Consider the following 16090-nt stretch of genomic DNA (forward strand, 5'->3'; position numbering starts at 1 on the left):
ATATGGATAGGAAGAGTCCTTAACTTGTCTTTTATACATTTGGGATCATAAATGTTCATGTTCAGAACTAATTTGTCTATCTGTGAGGGTTATCCAAAATTAAACCACATGGTTTTACTCCTCCAAAACGAGAACAAAGAGTTTGTGGCTCATAATACTGTCTTTCCAGAAAGATTTTCATTTTCTGGAAGACAGAGTGGGAGAAATTTTGAACATGCGGAAGTTCAAGACCCACAAACTAAGTACAATGCAAGAAGATGTTATTTATTAAGGCTCAGTGGTGAGTACAATGCAAGAAGACGTTCTTTATTGTGGCTCAGTGGTTATAAGGAGATAATTTTGAGATAATATTGCGTTATTTTTTTAAAAAGTGACGAATCATAAACCCTCATCAAATGCTTTTCTATAGTATGAACTCTATGTGATGGCATGTCACCATGCAATTCGAATTGATCTCCTTGCACATGATGCTATAAGGAAGGAAACACGAGATGTTTTCGAGACTTGATTTAAGGTGAATACTTTGGTTGGTTACCTTGATCTTGTCGTAGAGGTTACATAAGATGTTTAAAATTTGGGTTTATTATAGAGAGTTTTGTGAGAACCCAAATGCCTTTATCAATTCGTATGTTCTTAGCAATATAGCTTCTCATGAGTATGAGATTCGGCAAATAAATAATGAAACTTTCTCCTTGGGAGAAGTTTTGTTGATGTTGTCAATGCTAAGTGATCTATATACGTCAAAGAGTTGGAACTTTGGGTTCAATCATGTAGTCTATTAAAATGGTATTATTCGAGTGTTGAGGTACCATTATGATACATGGAGTTTAGTGGGAGCTAAAGTAAGTATCTTAGACTAAATATGTGTTTTGACATATTAGTGACTAGAAATGTAGCTGAGGTGATATTTCTTAGTCTAAAATATGTGTTTGACATATTAGTGACTAGAAATATGTGGGAAATAAGTCTGTATACTTCCCTTAAACTAGAAGGATTATAACGATTTAATGCAGATGATCAATGGTCATAAAATAAAATACATAAACAAAAGTAAAGGATTCAGAAATAACCTTTGGTCCTAGCAAATATGGCCTAAGAACAATATCAAAATTGATATTCGCCTATTAGTTGCACCCAAGACGATCTGAGATATGCCCTTTGATTATGCTAGAAATCAATCTAAAATTTTCTGTAAAATTTTATTGTCTTTGTGTTCTTGTGATGAGAAAGAGGAGGCACGGTCAAGAAAAAGCATTAGGGTAGAAATAATTCTCTCCCTTTCTTTTTATACAGACCAAAACTTAGAGTCAATTAGGAAAAGGAAAACATTCCCTAATTTCGGCCAAGTGTATATAAAGTGTGTTAAATTGTCATCTAGTGAGGATCGAACCCATGACCTCTTGGCTTGAGTACCCTCACTATTACCACTATGACACATTCAACTTGTTGATATTAAATATAACTGATTATATTTAACTACGAATTAACAGATTAATTCGTCCAAACTAACCTTATATATATTTAATTTAAATATAACTTATTATATTTAATTTACGAATTGACAGTTAATTCGTCTCAACTTAATATTATTTAATTTTATTAAATAATTATCTCATCAACACATTGACTAACTTTTTGTCATTTTGGGCATCAATGTAATTATATTTTTATAACCACATTTCTCAAACACGTCCTATAGGTGTGACCTTTAGGGACCAGTTGATCACCGCCATCTGTATGATAATAACGTCAAACTTTCTTGCAAGCCAACCGTTATTAGGTAAACGTTAATCAACTGATTAAATATACGAAGTATACCCTTGTGAACCTGTAAGAGATTTACAAATGTTATCACACTAATTTGTGGAGGACACAAGCTCCAACAAAATATTCTCGGGTGAATACTTGAGATTAGCATGGCGCATATTAAATATCCGGATCTAATGAGATAGATCTCTATGGATATTAGCATTATAGGTCAAGAGACTTATGTGATAAGATTCTTGACTCGTTCAAGTTGTTGAACAATTATTATGATCTCTTGTGCTTCCGCTGCAGGATCTATTAAATATGCTAAAAGCTTCTCTCGTCGGGACTTATCATGTTGAGAATATGAGAAGTCATTACCAATCATTTTCTAGTGAGTGTCACTAGATGATTATCTAGAGCATCCTTGAGTACTTGAGAAGCACTTAGGATTTACTCTTGTAGTTTGGAGGAATTAATGAATTTCGTGTAAGAGGTTATACGATTACATTCCTATGCTTATAAGATGTTATGAGCCTCGTTAAGGAATGGTTAACATATAAGAGTGCTATGTGCATAAAGAATAATATGTATAAGAAGTTATACATATGTGTATAAGAAGTTATACATGTATAAAGCAAACATGTATGAGGAGTCATACATAAAAGATGTCATATGAAGGATGTGTATGTATAAGTGTTATACGTAAAAATCATGAACGAAAAGCTAAGTACATTACAGCATCCGATGTTGTAAAAGAGATAAGATAACCGGAATTTAATGGAACTAGAGTAGTTCCGTTAGCCGAATATCGTCTCCCGAAAGACTGTGAAAACAGTGGGAGTGTTTGACTGGCTTTAGAACCAAAGTCTAAAAACTTGTTTAGACATGTACTTAGAAAGGCTTTATGTGATGAAAAGATTGCATAGAACAAAGGAAAATTGCAATGAACATTAGAGTGATGCAACTGTTGCTAATCCTCTAACCGAAGCCATTGGCATAAGGTTCACATGATGGTTATGTCATCTCAATGTGATTGAGCAGTATACCTTAATTGCTGAAGATCGTTATGTAAATATTGGATAGAGTATTGATATTTACATAAGTGATGATCACATTCATTGTTAGAGTTTCTTTAAGAACTCAATTATTCAGTTTGACTGAAAACATTGAATACCTTGTTTATCTGAATAAGTTGTGGAGACAATGTTGAACAATATTCAAGTGAATAAGATGAACATTGTATTTTGTCCCTAGTCACTTAATGAGCTGACGTCTCGGAGTGACTAGATTGTAAGTCGATTGATGGTTGTTAAACACCATAAGGTCATATGTGATGACTGGTCGATTACATAGGCAGAGTGTGTGACACTTTGCCGGACAGTGACCATTTACAGAGTCTCTAAGTTCTATTATAGACGCCTGGTCGTGGCGGGGATCTCTAAGATATTCTAATGAGTCGATTCTTTTGACTGGAGACTATTATCTGAGCATGTGCAGTTTCCAAATGACTTTGCTTTTTGTCCTAGGTCGTGCCGTGAAAGGAGGCCAAAAGGGCATTTACTAGGTCATGGTGAGTCAGATTGTGCAATAGGATAGATAGGCCGGGCATACAGAATTGTCCACCCACGTTGGGTAACTATATCTCAAGGCCACTCGAGGAGTTAATGACTACAAATGCGTGGCCACGCTCGGAAATAATCTGTGAGAGATTTTTCCGGTCAGGTAGTCACACTCCCGATCGAGAAAACCACTCGCGATGTGTTCATGTGCAAGTGCGACCTGAAAGACACCTTGCATTGAGTGGGAGATTAAAACGGACAAGAGAATTGGTAGCGCACACCTTGTGTCGGACAAATGGGAGATTGTTGGAGTTAGTGTCCTCCACAATAGTGCGTTAACACAATAAATCTCATTAATGGAATATCATCAAATATTTAATTATTTGATCCTCGTCAGTTGATTAACGTAAATCGATAACGGTTGGCTGACTAGAGTTTGACGTTATTGTCGTGAGACAAATGTGATTAATCGACCCCTTTCGGTCACACCTAAAGGAACGAACCCCAATTGATAACTAATTAATTGTATGAGATACAATTTGTTTAGTCCCTTGATTTATAGACTAAGAGGTTAGTCGATTATTTTTAGAGAGATTTCGAGTTGCGAACTCGAGGAGCGGCAGTTATTATTTAATTATGCGATAATTAAATAATAAGTTTTGGGAAACGGGTTTTAGTTAATTAACTGTTAATTTACTAAAATTGTACTAATTGATTAATGTGATTAATATTAGTACGTAAATAATATGTGTAGTGGTACACGTATATTTACGGAGTGAATTGGACGAATTAATTATGGAAGTATTTAAACATGATACGATGTTTAAAATGAAAATTACACGGATTTGTACGACAAATATAGAAACCAACATGGACCCGTATATGGTGAAGTGGACCGTGTAAAATAAGAGTAGTGGATGATTACTCGCATAATCATTTTACCTTATTTTTTATACTACCATAATTTATCTTATACAAGATTTTGCATGTGATGTAATAAAAATGTAAGACAAAATTGTCCACTAACACACTCCTCCACCCGCCACTTTCCCTACTACTTCACTCCATCAATTGTTCACATTTTACTCTACCTCACTTCTACACTCTACATTCATGCATGTGAACATTTTTCCTCCATCTCTCTAAAATAATAATCCTTACTACTAAGCTTGTTAGTAAGAACACAAATAATATTACTAAGACTAGTTAGTAATACTAGTAATAATAATCAAGGGTAAATATTAACAAGTTCTAGTTCATACTTGTTAATTTCCCATGGTACCCTTGAATTTTGTCAGATTTCCCCTGGTACCCCTGTTTTTAAGAATATGTCTATGGTACCCCTGAGGTTTCATTTATGTGCCCATGGTACCCCTTAATGTAACGACCGTTAACTAGAAGTTAAATTTTGATGACGTGGCAATAATTAATAAATTAAAAATTAAAAATAAATTTGAAATAAAAATAAAAATTTGAACATTTCCCATGGTACCCCTATGTTTTATACATTTTTCCCTAGATATCCCTAAGGTGTAAAATTTTTCCCACTGTACCCTTAAGTCATTAATATAAACTTTTGAGCATTTAGAATGTTGAATACAGCAAGCCTGTTTTTCAAGCTTTATATCTCAAGTTTTACTAACTAATTTTTCATGATATTTATGTGACTATCAAGCTTGAGATGTTAGCCAAACACGAGTTTCTGAATCACGTTCGTAGCTGCTCTACAACTCCAAATATATGCATTATAAGTTGAGTAGGCAAAATGAATTTCTGCATTTCCCTTTGACCTGTTAGCAAAGAAACAAGTATATCTCACAATCTAGAGGCCTATAATATGTGATTCAAATTAAAAAATGAAAGATAACTCAATTAGTTTGCATTTGGTGCATGGTAGAAAAAAATTGTTCACTCGAGCAAAAAGATATGTAGCCTCAATGTTGCTGCTACATTGCTGAATGCTGAATGTTTCACACATGACCTGCTATACTTTAATATGTAGAGTTCTTATTGAAGGTGAAAGCTAATAGATGAAGCTTTAAAATTATATGTTGGGCATGTTAATTTTAAGAGATAAGTGAGTTATGATAGTTTCAAGCGAAGACTAATGCAAGAATGTTATTGTGAATATTTGACTAAGGTGTTTGCGTATCAAATTTATTATTGGCTTTCTTCTGGCCTTCATTCACTCTCAAATAATGTCATGAGGTACTTGAATGATTTCATGGGGTCTATATATGTGAAGAGTAACGTAAATCAAATTGATCTTAGGGAAGACATGGACATTAAAACCTTATATTAATGACTCAAGGGTACCATGGAAAAAATTTTACACCTTAGGGATATCTGGGGAAAAATGTATAAAACGTAGGGGTACCATGGGAAATGTTCAAATTTTTATTTCTATTTCAAATTTATTATTAATTATTAATTTATTAATTATTGCCACATCATCAAAATTTAACATCTAGTTAACGGTCGTTACATTAAGGGGTATCATGGGCACAAAAATGAAACCTTAGGGGTACCATGGACATATTCTTAAAAGCAGGGGTACCATGGAAAATCTGACAAAATTCAGGGGTACCATGGGAAATTTCCGTATTATTTTTGGGTTAGTTCTTGGGTGCAACAAGAAGGAGATCTTCTATTTTGAAGATTTGCAAGGAGGATCTTCTATTGGTATAAGCTCAAGAACAAGCTAGTTAGGTGAACTAGTTTGTGCCCTTTTTACCACAAATTCAATGTAAGGAAATTGTTCTTTCCTTTTATGCTTTCATATTAGCATGCATGTTACATAGATCACCTAAATTACAATTTATGAGATAAATTAATTTTATTAGAGAGTCTATTATGGATCTATGATCTTTTAGTTTCCGCTCGGAAGTGGGAGCCTTGGTCGCTGATGATTTCATGGGGTACCCCATATCTGCAGATGATGTTGTCTTGGATGAACTTGGCCACTTGTTTGGCGGTCAAAACTGTATAGGACTTTGCTTTCACCCATTTGGTGAAATAGTCGATGGCGACGAGGACGAAGCAATGCCCTTTGGTGCCTATCGGGTTGACTTTCCCGATGATGTCGATGCCCCAGGTCGAGAAAGGCCAGGGTGATGTCATGGTGTACAAAAGGGATGGTGGTATGTGTTGTATGTTAGCGAAGATTTGGCAATTGTGGCAATGGTTGACGTAGTTGCGGCAATCGGCTTCCATGGTGGTCCAATAGTAGTCTAACCGCATGATTTTTCGGGTCAGCATCATTGCGCTCATGTGAGGGCCACATTCTCTGTTGTGGACCTCTCCCATGACTTTTTTGGCTTTGTGATGGTCAATGCAAATGAGGAGAATCCCTTGGGGTGTTCTTTTGTATAATTGTTCTTGGTTTATCACGAATTGTGATGCAAGTAAACGGATGCCTCTTTGTCCTCTTGTATCAGAGTTGAGAGGGAATTCGTTTTTGGTTTTGTAGTTGAGGATGGCTTTGTTAGAGTATGTGTCATCAACAATAGTGCGATCACATGTTTAAATCTCATATTAAGAATACGTAAGGGATGATTCATTTATATAGTCAACTGATCAACGCTAATCGGTAACGATTGCCTTACTAGAGTTTGACGTTACTGTCGTAGGACGGTGGTGGTCAGTTGATCCCTTAAGGTCACACCTAAAGGATGATGCCCTTATCAGTAAAGTTGATTAATTGTATGACGATACAAGTTAATCAATTCCTTAAAATTGAACAATTCATTTGTGGGAGAGAATATTGATATGTTATTGTAATGAGATTAAATAAGATTTATTTTAGTAATTGAAATACTTTATTACTAAAATTGATTATTGTTTGAGAAACAATAGAGATAAGAATGAATGGTTAATTATAATTACAAGATGTTTTGAATTATAATTATATGACCCATTTTATTTATGTGATCAAGTATCACTAGTCAATTTGTTGTATGTAATTTAATTAATTTATAAAATGATATTTATTTGATAAATATGCATTAAATTAATTAATAACATGTAACATATTACATGTGACATATTGCGTGACAAATGATAAATTGACAAAATAAAATGGTAGTCCATTTTATGTATGTGGACCGAAAAATTGAGGATGATAGGTGTTAGTGGGTGAATTATTTTATGAGATAAAATAAGTTAATTATGCCTAAGCTACACTAGTCTTACAAGCCTACATTTTGGGTAAGAGAAAAAGGCAAAAGAAGATGTCATTTTGGCCTCTTTTACCCGGCTCCATCTCCTCTATAATGAGAAGTTTGTTCTCATTTTCCACTACTACACACAACATATTCATTCTTCTCATGCATATTCATTCATTCATGTATACCTCTCTCATACTTTGTTTTATCTTTCTCAAAAACTAGAGAAATGATAATCTAAATTGTTCAATCACATTACTAATATTATTAATGTAATATATGAGTATTAGTAATCAATTTTAAGGTAGATTACTAAATAAATATCTAGCAAATATTATTTAGTAGTGATAAGGGCTAATCTTGGGTGCAATCAAGAGGAGGATCTCTACATTGGGATTTTTGTAGGATCATCCAACATTTTAAGCTCAAGAACAAATAAGGAAGGTGACCTTATTTGTGCCCATAATTTCGAACCCATATACTATGTAAGGGACATTGTTTTTCTTATAAATCTTTTATTTTATTATGCATGCACTAGATCTAAAGAACAAATAATTACGAAGTTAATTAGTTCACTATTAGAGGAGTCTAATAATAGGTATATGAACCTAATAGGCTTGGTCCCAAGGTTCATCATGGTTTTCCTCGTCGATGTTGATGGTACAGATGTGGGCTGGCTCGCTCCTTCTCTCGACACATAGAGGCATCGATGCCATGTCGTCAGGTATGTTGACGAGCGTGGCAAGTTTTGCCAGGGCATCAGCAAATTGATTTTTCTCCCGTAGCAAGTGGAAGTAGTCGACTTGGTCGAAGAACTCAGCCTCTTGATTGATTTTTGCTCGATAGGGTGCGAAGATGTCGCTTCGGATTTTCCATGATCCGGACACCTGATTGATGATGAGTGAGGAATCGCCGTGGACCCTCAGTCTCTTGATGCCAAGTGTTTTGGCTACTTGTAGGCCGATGAGGCATGCCTCATATTCGTCGGCATTGTTGGTGGCCGCGAAGTCTAGTTTGACCGATATCGGAACATGTTCTCCCTCTGGTGATATTAGAAGGATTCCTACCCCGAAGCCTCTTAGATTAGATGCACCATCGAAGTATAGGTCCCATGCATCGGAGTCGGCACAAAGGATGTCTCCGTCAGGAAGTGACCATGTGTCGGTCGTTGAATCCTCGTTGACGCGATTTTCTGCCAGGAAATCGGCGACTGCCCTTCCCTTGATAACCTTGAGGGGTACGAACTTGAGATCAAATTTGGATAGCATGAGTGTCCATCTAGACAGCCTTCTATTTAGTACAGGTTTTTCGAAGATGTATTTGACCGGATCCATCTTGGAGTTGATGTGAACCGTGTAGCTGAGCATGTAGTGCCGCAGCTTCTTTGTTGACCATACTAGGGCAAGGCATGGCTTTTCCAGTTGGGTGTACCTTGTCTCATACTCGATGAACTTTTTGCTGATGTAGTAGATGGCTCATTCTTCGTCGTCGACTGTTTGTGCTAGCATTGCTCCCATGGCTATGTCGGTGACAGTCAGGTACATGGATAAGGGAATTCCTTGTTGAGGTGGCATGAGGACAGGAGGCTTGGATAGGATTTCCTTTATCATGTCGAAGGCCTTTTGATAGTCGTCATCCCAATCGGTGTGATCGGAGGCGCAAAGCTTCTTGAAGATTGGTTCACTAATAATGGTGATTGGCTGTGAACCAGCTGATGTACTGAACCTAGCCGAGAAATCCTCGAATCTCCTTCTCGTTCTTAGGCCGAGGCATTTGTTGAAGGGCTTTGATTTTGGTTGGATCAATCTTAATGCCTCTTTTGCTTACGACGTGTCCCAAGAGTTTTCCGGAGGTGACCCCGAATGCACACTTCTGAGGATTTAGTCTTGATGCGACCATAATTGGCGCATATTTAGCCCCCGAATTACCATTGTTTCCATGCTTTTTAGTGCCTATTTGGGTCATTTCTTATCTTTAGTTCTTTGTTTTGCATATTCTTTGAGATTTTGATCCCTTGGTAGGAAAGGAGTAAGAATCTTGCATTTTCATGGCAAAACGAGGCTAAATTGATTGTATTCAATGACCAAGCATCAAGGAGAGACAAGACTAGAAGGCCTTTGTACATATCTTAGTAGAAGAGCAATGTTGAGAAAAGGATCCTTGCGTCCCCAAGGAAATCCCCAAGGAATTTATGAAGAAAAGGGAAGAAAAAGAAGAAGAATTGAAGCTGACAAACAATCCGAACGGATTGCGAACAATCCGTCCGTCCTCAACAATCCGAGCGTCCCTCCTTGGAATCCGCTCGGATTCCCCCAGCACAATCCGAGCGTCCCTCTCTTGAATCCGCTCGGATTCCTCAGCCCAGATCCGGCCGTCCCGACTCCAATCCGCACGGATTTCAATGACAAAGACGTTTTTGATTCTTCAAGCTACGAAAAGAGAAGCCCTTCTCTCGAGAAATACCGGAGTCTCCTTGCTCAACTTAAAAGTGTAATTACTAGTTTAGCCCTTAGTTAACCCTAATGCATCCTCCCTAATTTTCACTATAAATACCCCATTATGCTAATTAGAGGAGCATGTTCTTCTTATCAATAATTAGAGTAGTTAATATCAATCAAAATCTCTCTTTAATATTGTAATCAAGTATTAATCAAGTTTTAATCGAAGTTTTAGTTCTTTAATCTCTCTCTTGTTCTTCCTTTATTTTGGGTAATTAGAAGATTATTGGGTTTATTGGGAGATTGACAACCTTCCATCAATCATCAAGTTCTTCTATTATTCTTTGCATTCTTATTTTGGAATCATTAGTAGGTATAATCTCTTAATCCCTTTTTAATTATTGTTAATTGCTTTCATTTATTCATCATGTTTCATATTGTTAGTATGATTAACAACCTTGCTAGCATGATCAACATGACAATGAGTGAGTAGTCTCTTAGCTAGGGTTTAATGGGTGATTAGGGGAAACCAACATGGGGAATGATTCATGCTTAAATCAATATGCTTTCATATCTTATTTGCTTGCTTGTTTTGATCTTAATACATGCACATGTTATATTTGATGAAATGCTAAGCCTATGAATCCTTGCATTTACTATCATCTCCTATCTTTTCAATGAGACTTGTAAGACATAACCCAACTCGAGTCTTGTTAGACCATGCATGTGTTGAGTAGGAAAGATTAAGTCGACTTGTAGGTGTTGTACAATCTAATCGATTCGGCTCCGGGACCCAAACTTTCCTAGGATTGTAAGATATAACCCAACTCAATCCATCACAACAATAATTGCTTGCTTATAATTTGAGAACATGTTTGTATGATCATATTCCATGAATCCCCTATGAACCCATGACACCCTAGTGCCTTTAATCAATTGTTTACACCCCTTATTTTATTCATCTTGCTTATTTATTTTCATTGTTATTCTAGTTTAGTAACCTTCTACATCAACCCAATTTGTGACACCCCTAGACACTACTAGTTACAATAGAATTCTCATTTCAATACTCGTCCCTTGGGATCCGACCTTTACTTGCCTCTTTACTAATTGTAGAGTTGTTTGTGAAGTATAAATTGTGTTTTGTATCGACCATTGACCAACGACCACATATGCTTAATTGTGAACACGAAATGGACCCGATCAAAAATGGCGCCGTTGCCGGGGACGGTGTTTAATTGATTTTAGATTTCTTTTATTGTTATTAGTCGTGTCTTTTTCACCTTGGGGAAGTAAAACTCCTCAAGGTTTGTTCTAATTGTTTTCTAGTTGTTTGATATTTTGCATGTCTAGAAGGTTACAAAGTGATTTGTTACCTTTTGACCGTGAAATCGAAAGAACCTTGACGAATAATAGGAGACTTGTTAGGAGGAATTTGAGAGGTGTTGGTGAAGTTGTTCAACCCACTAGTGAGTCTGTCAATCCTTTCGCAATAGAAGGAGAAGAGAACCCATTAAACAATATCCCACAAAATCCACCTACAATGCCTAAATTCTCGTCACACTCTATACCCACCAAGGAGGATCTACCAAATGGTACTCCTACACCGCAACATCTCACCGGTAATTTTATTGCCAAGTCCGCCTTCATCCAACTAGTTGAGAGGAGCCAATTCGGGGGAATGCCTAGTGAGGACCCTCATTCTCATATGGAAACCTTTTGCGATTATTGTGAAGCTATCTCTCAAACGGGCGTGACTCAAGACCAAATAAGATGGGTCTTATTTCCTTTTTCGCTAATCGGCACCGCAAAGCAATGGTTGAAGGGCCTTGATAAGGCCACCCTTGGAATAGATTCTTAGAAGAAGTTAGCTCTAGCTTTCTACAAAAAATTCTACCCACCGGAAAAGACTAACATGCTAAGAGCTCAAATTACGGGTTTTAAGCAAAGGGATGAAGAATCTTTGTATGAAGCTTGGGAGCGGTTCAAAGGTATTTGTCGCTCATGTCCTCACCATGGACTTAGCGAATGGTTTTTAGTGCAACAATTTTGGAATGGTTTATATGAAGATTCAAGGAACATTCTCAATATGGGATCAAATGGAATGTTCACCGAAGTTGATGACAATCAAACATGGAACAAGATTGAGGAAATGGCGGTCCATAATTCACAATATAGTAGACCTCGCAAGGCTACTAGAGGAGGAAAGTATGAAGTGGACTCCGTTACTCAATTGGGTGCTCAACTTAGTGCTCACATTGACACAATCAATTTGAAGTTTGAACAAGCCATGGCTAGACTTGAGGAAAACTCAAAATCATCAAAGCATCATGTCAATGCCATGATGGCATCCTCATCAATCCCAAGCGGGATATGTGAGAATTGTGGAACTTTGGGTCATGACTCAAGTGAGTGTAGGGGAACAACCGAACAAGTTAATGCTTTCCAAGCTTACAAAAGTGGTACCCCTTATTCAAATTTTTACAATGAAAACACCAAGTTCCATCCAAATCTCTCATACAAAAGCCAAAATGTTCAAAACCCTCAAACAACATACACTCCACCACCCATGAGAAATCAAAATCAAAGACCCTTTTTCAATCAAAACCAAGGTTACCAAAATCAAAATCCATACAATCACCAAAATGACCAAGGTTTTGATGTCCAAAAAGCGGTCCTCCAAATGCAAAAGAATCAACAAGAATTTTTCACTCAAATGCAAAAAGATAGCCAAGCAAAAGACACCACCATCAACAACATTCTAGCTCACACCAAGATGTTGGAAACACAATTAACTCAACTAGCATCTTCAAGCTCACAAAGACAAAAGGGGCAATTACCACCTCAAAGTAATCCCCCTAGACATGAAACGGTTAGTGCCATTCACTTGAGAAGTGGTACAAGATATGAAGCACCGAAGGAGCAAGTTGAGGATGAAGTTGTGAGAGCTAGTGAGAATGAAGTTGTGGTGCAAGGTCCCAAAGAAGGAGAATCATCAAAAGAAGAAAGTTCAAAGAAAAATGAAGACAAAGCCAAAGAAAAGGAGCCCATTGTGATTAGACTTCCTTTTCCAAGTCGTCAAGCCAAGCCCAAATTTGATGATCAACTTGGAAATTTCATGGAAATTGTGAAGAACTTAGAAGTCTCAATTCCTTTCACGGAATTAATCAATCACGTTCCGGCCTATGCAAAGTATATGAAAGATATCCTCACAAAGAAGAAGTCGATCCGGAAACTTGAGACTATCGCCTTCACTAAGGTGAGTAGTGCAATACTTCAAGGGAGTTCACCTCCAAAGTTAAAGGATCCGGGAAGCTTCTCAATACCATGTACCATTGGCGACACGACGATCAACAAAGCCTTATGTGATCTAGGGGCTAGTGTGAGTGTCATGCCGTACTCGGTGAGTAAAAGGTTGGGAATGGGAGAGCTTAAATGCACCAATATCACTCTTCAAATGGCCGATAGATCGACGAAGACACCATTAGGGATATGGGAAGATGTCCCCGTGCGAATTGGGAAGTTTTTCATCCCGGTGGACTTTGTCATTGTTGATATGGAGGAAGATTCCAACATTCCAATCATCTTAGGAAGACCTTTCCTACACACCGCGGGTGCGGTGATTGATGTGAAACATGGAGAGCTCACTCTAGAAGTGGGAGATGAAAGCATAACTTTTAATCTTGACAAGACCATGAGAGCTCCTCGTTTGCATGAGCCATGTTTCATGATTGATCACTATAGCCGGAAAGATGAAAGGAAGAAATCGGAACTCCAATGGAGGAAGAAAATTAAAGATGCTCCATTCAAAGAGCAAGTGAATTGTGACAAGGAGAGCTTGCAAAGCTCATCAAAATCAACCAAGGAAGAAGAGGATGGCCTCATTGGCCAAGAGAAGAAATTGGGAGAGTTGTCTCCATCTAAGCAAGAGATTTTCAATAATCAACTCAATGAAGTTTGTGGTCTTTGGGACGACAAGTTTGAAGGGATTTTTAATCCCTACATTGGGCATGCCATCGATCATGATCAACAACAAGGGCCACGGTCTATTGAGGACCTCTACCATAACAATGAACAAGCTTTTGATTACTTTTTCAAGGTGTTAAGCAACATCAACAACACCTTGAACATGCCCCCTTGACATCTCATCAAGAATGAGAGTTTGGTGGAGTCCTCCCTAAACCACCACTTGTAAATATTTCTAACTCCCTAACTTACTTTTAAATTTTTGTATTGCATTTTTGTCATTTTTGGATTTTATTTACTTTGATCAAAATAATTGTCATGTAAGAGAGAAGTGAGGGAGGGACTAACAATTTCAATTGATGTGTAGTGCTTTACCTTAGTGTGGGGATGGCAATTGCCTAGGCTATTCATGCCTTAGTAGTGCCCCCACAATGAAGAACACAAGAAATGAAGAAGAATGGAAGAATGGTAAAGGGAAATGCATTGTGCACGAATGAAGTGAATCCGGGTACAAAGGACCAGAATCCGAGCGGATTCCTGATAATCCGCCCGTCTGCAAAAATCCGAGCGTCCTGCTGAGAAGACGCCCGTCCTGAGCTGAGCTGAAATTGCAAATTTCTTGACTGTTGAAGAATCCGAGCGTATTTCTGGAAAGGCGCCCGTCTCACAGAATCCGTCCGTCTTTTATACAAGACGCCCGTCTTGCAGCTGAAGAAAACAAAGAAAAATCTCTGGACTGAAATCCGTCCGTCCTGCACAAAATCCGCCCGTCCCTCAACAGAAGAATCCGAGCGGATTCCCAAGAATCCGCCCGTCTCTAGGCGGGATTTTGAAAATTTTGAAGCTGCAGAATCCGCACGGATTGTCCCTGCGTTTTTGAAATTGCCGACCTCTTCAAATACCCACCCCACCTTCATTCATTCATTCATTCATTCACAAACACTACCCACAACATCAAAACCCTCATCCTCTCCATCACAAAAACAAAAACCCTCAACAAAATCCACTAAAATCAAATCAAACCATCCTTCAAACAACAAATCAATCACTCCATCTCCAATAACAATCAAAACCAAGAACAAATTCTTCAACCTTTGAGTCGATTTTTGATTTCATAAAGGCAAAGCCTTTCACCTTCAAATCGATTTGGGCATTCTACAAATTGAAGATTTTTGATTCTTTTCTTGGTTAGTTCATCAAATGGCAAGGACAAAGGGTGCAACAAGGGCAACAAAGGCACCAAAAGCAAAGGCTCTCTCTCAAAGGCAAAAAGCTCTCCAAACAAAGAAAGCTTTGGCAATGGTGGTAGCAACACCAAACTTGGAAGTGCAACCACAACAACAACAAACTTCTATGGGAGCGTCACCTTCTACTCCTGTCGATCAACTCTTGCATTATCCGGAGGTAACTTTTATTTCCGATACCCATAGAAAGACATTTGCCAAGTTTGCTATGAAATCAATTCAATCCACCAAATTCATATGTGAAGATGCTTTAGAGAAATTAGGTGTTCTTGAACAAACAAAAGCCTTTTTCAATGTCATGGGTTTGAAGAAATTGTTTGAAACAAAGGAAGTAACATACCCCTCCCTTGTCTTAGAATTCTTAAGTTCTTTAAAAGTGACAAAAGTTGAGAATAGGGAAAATCTTGAGTTTCGTCTAGCTAACACTAGTAGACGCATTACCTTTCCGGAATTGGGTGAAATTTTGGGTCTTAGCGATGAAGAGAAATATTTTAAGCAATATGGGAAGTATGACCCCGAGCCTCTTTGGGAGGCAATCTCCGGGAAGAAATTTGATGATTTTCATGCTTGTCGTGCTCTTTTGGTCCATCATCCGGGCATAAGAGTATGGCACAAAGTTGTGGGAAATACCATAATTGCTAGGAAAGACACCAATCATTTCACAAGACTTGATTTTATTCTCCTTGAATCGGCTTTGAATATTGGAAGAATTCACACCAAGCCTTACAATTCTTTGAGGCTATTGGTTGATAGATGGCTCCATGTAGATAGTGGGAAGAAGGGTACAACCGTTATTGTTAATGGCGGTCTAGTCACGGTCCTAGCCAAGCACTTTGATCCTAATTTCAATAAGGATAGCAAGTACAAGGCAAAGGAAGGTGGCCATCTTATTGATATGTCTATCATGATTAACAAGTTCAAGTGGGTTGCTCACAATCCCCTTGACACCAAGTATGGGTGGCTTACTAGTG

General features: G+C 37.7%; 1 non-coding gene across 1 annotated transcript; it reads right to left on the reverse strand.

The window, feature by feature from the left end:
* Positions 1 to 11824: 11824 nt before the first annotated feature.
* On the reverse strand, positions 11825 to 11931 carry LOC141617684 (small nucleolar RNA R71). Its single transcript, XR_012531182.1, has one exon. It is a non-coding gene; the product is annotated as a small nucleolar RNA R71 (small nucleolar RNA).
* Positions 11932 to 16090: the final 4159 nt, after the last annotated feature.

This window comes from Silene latifolia, chromosome 1 (assembly GCF_048544455.1).
Source record: "Silene latifolia isolate original U9 population chromosome 1, ASM4854445v1, whole genome shotgun sequence".
In the NCBI taxonomy this organism is placed as follows: domain Eukaryota; kingdom Viridiplantae; phylum Streptophyta; class Magnoliopsida; order Caryophyllales; family Caryophyllaceae; genus Silene; species Silene latifolia.